At 37.8% G+C, this 8442-nt stretch overlaps 1 pseudogene across 1 annotated transcript; it reads right to left on the reverse strand.

Annotated features, from left to right (window-relative positions):
- Positions 1–6306: 6306 nt before the first annotated feature.
- LOC145212550 (ADP/ATP translocase 1 pseudogene) lies at positions 6307–8439 on the reverse strand (annotated as a pseudogene). Its single transcript, XR_013856729.1, has one exon. The product of XR_013856729.1 is annotated as an ADP/ATP translocase 1 pseudogene (transcript).
- Between the last annotated feature and the right edge of the window lie 3 nt (positions 8440–8442).

Below are 8442 nucleotides of genomic sequence, written 5' to 3' on the forward strand. Positions count from 1 at the left end.
CAAGATGTTTACAGTTTTATGACCATTTCGAAGCCAAGCCATGCTTTCAACAGTACCGAATTAGGCCGCTTTAATGATCAGTGTACAGTAGTGCCATAGCAATAAATATATACCATGTAGCACAAGCCAAGTGGCGCCAACCAATACACGGAATCAAACAAGGCACTGCATAAAAATGTGTGTAGATCTTTATTTATTTGATCAGTGCGTTACGATAGATTATTTAAATACCATTAACTGTACGCAGTTCAACTCTTGTTTGTGCAAAAGTGCACGTTTCTTGACACTGTAGCTCAACGCGATACATTATCTTGCCTGCTGTTTTAAGCATAGCAAAACGCAATGTCATGTTTGAAACAGTTTAAAGTTATTTCTAATTCAAAGTTTATTTTCGTGTTAAGGCCTGGGTTGTAAAGCAGATGCGACGTCAATGCGGTCATAAAACAAATGCCAAAGGCGAAGTCTATTTGTGAATTTTACAACTTACTTTGTGGTAAAATGTGATTCTCGAACAGTGCGCCCTAGAAGGTGGCTAAGTGCACATAAAATAACCGACAGTTTATTTACATGGCACAACTATTAAATTTTCCCGAAGCACAATTCTCCAATTTTATGATAAAATTTTCTAGTTTAAAATCGGTGGTGCGTTTCTAAGTTATGTTAATTTCAGTGGTACATCCTTTGTCAAAAAAGTTAAATTGTTATCCAATAAAGTGAATAAGTGAATTTCAGTGGTACATCCTTTTGTCAAAAAGGGATAAATTGTTATCCAATAAAGTGAATAGAAGGCAGAAATGACGTACATTGCAACTACAACATTAATGCACCCATTTATATTTGCACTTAGTTTAATATTAGAATAGAGTAGAAATGTATTTTCCAAATTATAAGTGGCTTCTTTAATATTTGCAGTGTTGCGACATTTCTGTTTTTTCACTTTGAAAACACATTTCACCTTGACACTATTGGGGTCAATAGTTCAAGGTTACGACGTTTTTATTTACTCTCTTTCCCTCCCACACACAAACACACATGTAGACATACGATGTTCACAAAGGAGGAGGTGTGTTAGGTAAACCTTTTTGCACAATGCTCTGCAATACATGAAAACAAAAATGAAGAGATGAAGAAAAAACATCCTTTTGGTGATTTTATTGTCATTTTGTTTGTTATTAATCGAGTATTTTTTTAGAAAATCAATGTGTTAACAGATTTTAACCTGGAAATAAACATTTTATAAACTTGTGATACACATAATGAAAGGCGGAAATCGTTGCAGAAATGGCAACAGAACAGGGAATGATTCCCAGAATCAACTTACTAGAAAATCAATGTTTTAGAAAAACACTACCACATAACGCATATTTCCACGCAATTACTACATTAAGAGCATTTTTTTTTATTTGTGATACATTACAATACCAAGGTACATTGCATGTTAATGTTGATTCATTTACTTCTTTGTAGATGATTTTTTTTCACAAACAGCTCCCTTGCACGTGCCAAGTTGTTACTTGCTGATGTCGGTTTCTCGTAAATTGACTTCTTGGCTGAAACTCGGCAAACAAGCCTAGTAAACTTTCAAGCGACTTTATAATGTTTCCATGCAAACATTGACAGGATCGACAAGTAACAGTTTCATGACAAGACACGCTTGTGATGTGTTTGTCACCAAGCTCGTTAAAAGGTCACAAACCTAGTGAACGTCAAATAAATTGAGATGGATCCTGTCTCAAGAAATGCTCAACTGGTGACAAAGTGTAAAACATAAAATGATGTTTTGATTTTCAAAAATGGAGTTTCATGTAAAAACACTGTTTCATGTAATTTTTAATGTGTCTGGGCATACACACAAGCTCCCTGTGTACACTGACAACCGCTGTGAGCAACATTAGATGTATTGTGGTCGCACAGCAATTTTTGCACTAAAACGTACCAATTTGCATACTAGCAGCCCCCGAACCTATACTGGAGCAAGCTTACAAATTCTAATAAAACGCTTTGAGGACCAATTGCAATAAAACTGGCACCAAAGCTAAATTTTAACCACGCCAAGTTTAAACAAAACAACAAAAAGTAAAAAACAACAAAAATCAATAAATGATAACTATTACGTCACAGGCGCCTGTCGCGTTATACCCACTATGACGTAACACTTTAGACACGTGACTTAACATGTGACCGCCTTGTGATGATAGTGGGTCGAAAAAAGGGGGGTGGAGGTCTATGGACTTAAGTTGTTGACTCAACGGAGTGAATGTGGTGCGCAGAAAACAACAACGCAATCGCGCGAAGTCGTTGTGACGTCACAAGAGAAAGAAGAACTGACGACGGAAATAAGTTGGTATAAAAAGCTGCGGGTTTTTCGAAGAGATTTTAAACCTTTGTGAGCAAAACCGCTGGAAACTGGTGGATTCGGAATGATATATTTCCCATCATGAGTTTTTACAAATCTTATTCAGCCTTGAGGTTCTCATTACGAAATATTACCTTAATTTAACACTTAACATAAAGAAACCCGAATATCAAACAAACGAAAACATCACAAGGTTCTGCTCCTCACAAGAAAACAAACTCATCACAAGAAATTGTATTCACACTGTTCTCATGACGAAATATTACCTTTATTTAATACCTAATAAACAAATACTAGTTCCTGAAGCCAAAAATTACAGGATTCTGCTTCTTTCACAAAACAATACTCGTTTATACATTATGCCTGTCAGCAATTGCTTATTTATTGCCACTGGGCATTGTTTCATCTTTATGTTCTGTTGGGTAATTTTTGGGACCTTTTGAGGGCAGATCTCATAGGGTTTAATAGATTTACGTTGAAAGATTTCAAGTGAAATCAACTGGAGTAGTTCAAGACATTTTGTCAACTGACAAAAGGCGCCTGTCTTGGCTAAACTGTTTGAAAATAGCAATAAAAATTCTCTTTGTATTAAGTCTTACAATAGGGTAAAATCTAACTGCTTTTACGACGAACTTTGTCGATATTAACATCAAAAATGTAACAAGATGTCTTTAGAAAAGGTGTAGACCTACATGTTGAAAATATTTTTAAAAGGTTTTCTTTTTAGTTTATTAAAAACAAAATTGCAAGAAAATTTGTATCTAGCGAAAATGTTATGTTGTGCATCATCAGTGCAAAGGTCATTTTCTAACTTTTTTCACCGAAGTTTCTAGTTGCGCAACCATTAACCAACGGATCATTACGAAATCGCGGGTTAAGCCCAAGCCCAGGTGGTAAATAAACCCACCAGAGGAGGAATAAAAGAGAAAAAGGAGTAAAACAAAAAAAATTCCAAAGTCATGCCTTTTAATTAATTATAGAAGTCAGGTAGCGTCGTTAACCGTCTCGTGGGCGTTTATTTTCTCCGGGTAAACCACCTCAGTCAACATATTCGCTCTTAACAGGCTGCCTCGGTATACACAGCATGTTGACTTTAAGCCTATGGTAGCAAACTGGAAGAAGTAACGAATTCCTGATGGGTAACGCCCGTGTTGTAGACAATGCACTCATCTCGGGACATTTTGTCACAACCCATATCGGATTTATTTTCAAACTTTATCAAACTATTTTCAAAAGTGTTGTAGATATCAAATAAATTGTTTCTACATTAACAAGTTGTAAATCTGTCTAAATGGATGGGCCACGTTAGAAATAACTTTTGACAAACCATTGTAATCTCTTGTGTAATGTGTTTTAGGCAAGAGCTTTTTTAGGACCTATATGCTGCGACCCGACTTTTTCGTGTTTAATGTTACTCACTGCCGAAACAAAATACATTTGAAGTCGGAAAAGGCATAGCATTAAACTAATTTTACAGTAGCCTATAACGAATATTACAAACATGTCAGTTATCAATAGTTTTTTATTTTAACTATGTATGTAACGGCACAAACCATGTAAAATTAAGAATGCAGTAAATATTGGGGGTTATTAAGTTAAGAAACAAATTTGTCTTGTTCGCTTTGACAACAATTTTTTTGTAGATGACCGAATCGTCACGAAATGAAAAAAAATGCTTCTTGAGCACCAACTAGCGTCCATTTTATACAAGGCTAAAGTTTTTTTTAGAAAATCAAGTTTATTGAGTGAAACTTAGAATGCAATAGAAATATTCAACGCAAAGCAGTGGTTCTTAATCTGGGGTAAAGGGATACGATAAGTATGCTGCATGTCAGATACTGCTCAATCGAATAAGGATTTAAATTCGATGGGGAGGTTTCTTCAGTAATTGCATTTCTGTTTACAAAATGTAGGCAAAACTATTTTTAAATTCAAGTGAAATATTAACGAAACTAAAACAAAATTATCCGGTGTTTGAATACCAGTTCAACAATTTACGTAAACATACGTGTTTAGTTTTTACCTGCCTTCCATATTTATTATAGATTTTCCACGAAACATTAGGTAAGTTAGTCCAACGTTTTCAAGGTATTAAATTTATATTTGTGCAGCTAAATTTGTAAAGATTAAACCTACACAATTACCGTTAATATGATGATTAAATAAAAACTGTCATGAGTTGACTATCGGCTATTTTAGACCACACCGGGGTTGTGAAAAGACCGGAACCCGACAATATAAGCAACAACCCAGCTTGATAGCAGCGAGTTAAGTCCGTAAGTTGGTAAAATTATGACACAAACGTTTCATCAGGCCAAAAACGAACCGGTTTTAGTTAAACTTAGGCCCGAAATGTCAGCCACAGCTTACAGCTTTGATGAAGACTGAATAACTAGGCTATTAGGCAAAGCAGAAACTTTTCACATCTGAAATTTATTGTAGCCTTGCATTGCAGTATCAGTGCTTCAATGTGTCATAAAGTTGGACTTCACCACTTTAGGCTTGATTTAATTGGTAAATTACGACACAAAGGGTGCAAATAAAAAAATGAGTTTTCAGACTTGGTGTGATTGGAACCCAAACACTCTATGCGGCAAATAAGTGCCTCGATTTCATATAAGCCACTGGTCCGAGTCGGGAATGAATTCCCCCCAAGTGAGGAATTATAAAACTTAAAAGGGTGGAACTTTCTTGAATTTTTACAAGTGGTTTGTAAATAGACACTTTAGCTCTGGGAATACAACCTAAAAAGTTGATAAAAGACCCAAAATAAAATGACCTTTTCACGGATTAGCATCTACTATGTATTGTAGTCTATTGGGGAGAATTAAAAATGTTTTGATTTGTGAAGGGAGGAATTCGTCGATAAAGGTTGGGAACCACCGTCTTTGAGCCCCTCAAAGGATTACACTCGAACTCACGTAGATGGCGCTAGTACAGACAAACCAGTAATTCCTTCAAGTTGTAATCAAATAGTTACTTGACAGAACAAGTTTTAACTTCAGTATTTTGAAAAGTGAAACAAATAAAACTTAAAACAAGCGCTTAACTTTGGCGTCCAAGTTACCAAGCAAACAGGCGAAACAACTTGAAAACAAACTATGGCAAACATACGAAACTTTTGTGAAGATTTTTTTAACCACAATTAAACATTTCTGACACTGTTTAGTCACGTTAAACGCGGTGAGGGGCAAAACGTCGCGATTTTTTGTGTACACGGGATTTTATGTGAAGTGGCCACTTAAGAAGGCATGAAGTATTCAATTCACTACCTAAAACCACATGTGCCCATATGTTCTGTGTAAACTGGCCTAAGCGTGTTGTACACATTGCCACCCGCTTTGATGCGGCCAACAGCAGTTCAAAGTAACCAATTGGGATTTTATGTTTAAGCCAACGCCATACCTCTACAATACACGGTAAACCACTTGAAATCAAACAGTTCACGCCGATACAATTTTTGGGGGGCATTTAAACAAGTGGCATGTCAATAAACAAAATTAATCAACTAAAATCTAGGTGGAAACCCACAACAGGAGTCTTTCCGGTACTCTACGCAGGATCAGTGGTGAACCCGCCGAAAGTTGAATCAAAAGCACTGTTGCCTGCCCCGAATGATGCATGTGTCAACTTCATTGCAGGTAATCGCCAGTTAGAGTCGTGTCGTGTGTTGTATGTAGTACTGTACTGCCATTTCACTACTAAAACATTAAAACATATCGTTCAGTGATAATGGCACACTCTGTATTAAATACATTACGCAAGACACGTAATACCCAGTTAGGCCATGACGATTCCATGCGACAAATTCAGACCAAGGTGGGATTCGAACCCACAACACTACGATCCAGGGAATTGGAATCAGAAATGCACAAATTTGAGATAGACGTTTAATCGTTGGTTTGGCGCATGTCAAAGGTTTTACATTTTACGTATTAATGCCCTAAAACCTGAAAGTGAAAAAGAATAATTAAAAACGTGTTGAAAGACAATTCGACAATTAAGATTGTTTGTCTTGTTATTGTAGCAACAATGGGCATTGTCGGTAATCGAATAAAACAATAACAAACAGCAGCTCAGCTTTTGATATTTTTTAACATATGAATGTAAAAAATGTAAATCAGAAACCTTATTAGAAAACTGCATGCGTATGTGTAAGCGTGAAAATATTACAGAAATGTTAGCATATACAATGTACTTTACAGTAAATATAAAATTGTTTATGAGGCGATGGTTTTCAACCTGGGAAGTCTGGTCTGTCATAGGCTTGTGATGTCTATTAATAAGGGGAGTACCGAATCTGTAAATTATAAAGGCACAAACAGACGTAACAAGCAGCATACTTTGTCGCACATGATGATGGTATGAGCAACTGTTCGTCTCATACTCAAGTATGTTGCTTCCGTTTGCATTTTCAGTAGACTTTAAAAATGTTCTTCGTCAAGACCATTTGATAGGTTACGAAAAAGCTTGCAAAAGAATCATCTAAGCATCGATATCTCTACTTTTTCAAGTTAACTTTCTACGTTACTTTCACATTATATTCCACTAAACCCCAATTATTGTTCACTAAAATTTACCGCTAAAATGTTTTAAATTAAACCCCAGAACAATTTGACCCGTGGTTGAAAACCATTTGAAGTACAAAAATATTGTATTGCCAGGTTCCAATGTTGATTTGGAGAGATTTTGAAAATATTTTTAAAATGCATCCATGAAACATTGATACGTTCGAGTAAGCCAAAAGTAAAAAAACGACTTGTAAAATAAATAAAAACCAAAATCAACGAAAATTGAGATTAGAAGCGAAACTTTAAATTTCCTATAAAAACGAATGCGAAACTGTAGGTAAAATTTTTGGTCCAAAACAGTTTGAAAACAAAATCACACGATTCAGTTTGCGATTATTGAAGACAGGATTGCGGTAGAAACACCTTGAACGGATGAAGCGTTGTGAAAAATACAGCTGCACTCTGATTGGCTGTTGTAGCTTTGTAAGTCAGGTGACATAGGGAAAACAATTTTGTACGTTGACTGCATTTTACAGATGGCATTATGACGTCACACAAACCTTTTTACTTCGTCATAAAGAACCAGCACAAGAGCACTTCCCATTCCCCTAAACACATTTGTGAGAGCTCCCTTGTAAAATCCCCTTACACCGCCCTCGTCCGAATAAATCTTACGCCAGCAGTCAATGGATGAGCGGTAATGTTTGTCTGCGGCGTCGCGGCCCGATTGCATGACCAGACGCCGTCGAACCGTGTCCAGTGGATATCCAATCAGCCCTGCGACAGTCGTGCTCCCCTGAGCTAACAACCACTTCAACAACAGGGGGTTTCCAAGTCCTGCTTTATCTATTATCCCCTTGCAAGTATCGAAAACACCGAAGTAAGTGGCTCTGTACACGAGCACTGTGGGAATGGAGAGGGACAAACCGCGGTAAAGCCCGACTAAACCGTCTTTCGCGGCGACCGTCCGTATGCAGTGCACGAGGCCGGAAAACTGGCGCTGTTTTCCCGCTCCAACGTCAGCCGCGAGTCGAGTCCTCGCAAAATCCAGTGGGTAGGTAATACACATACTGCTGACCCCTGCTGCGCCGCCCGATGCCATGTTTCCAGCCAGCAGGCGCAGAAAACTCGCATCCCGCGGTACCATGGGCGCGAGGTACGGCTTGTAAAGGTCTTTGAAGGCGAAATTGAGCGCTTGTGCGAAGAAATATCGGTAAACGTTGGTGAGGTTTCCGCGCCAGTAAGACAAGAAACCCTGTTCTCGTGGGATTCGAACCAGGCAGTCTATGATCCCTTTGTACTGTTGCTCCGGTTTAATCTGTGTGGACGTGGCTTGCAACTGTAGCAGCAGCTTGACGCGTTCGATCGGCGCCACCGTCGTCTTGGCAACCGACGCAGCAGCGCCTCCAACGGCCATATCGCGCGAGAAACTGAAAGCGCCTTCACGCATGACTTGAAGCTGCTTCGAAGTGAGGAACATCGCTGATTTGGAGGAAAGCCAGTCACGTGATCTTGCACGTTAAACCATAGTTTTTTTTCAGTTTTCAATTTTGTTTTTACGCCGAATTCTAAAAA

Source organism: Phallusia mammillata, chromosome 2, assembly GCF_965637545.1.
Source record: "Phallusia mammillata chromosome 2, kaPhaMamm4.hap1.1, whole genome shotgun sequence".
In the NCBI taxonomy this organism is placed as follows: Eukaryota; Metazoa; Chordata; class Ascidiacea; order Phlebobranchia; family Ascidiidae; genus Phallusia; species Phallusia mammillata.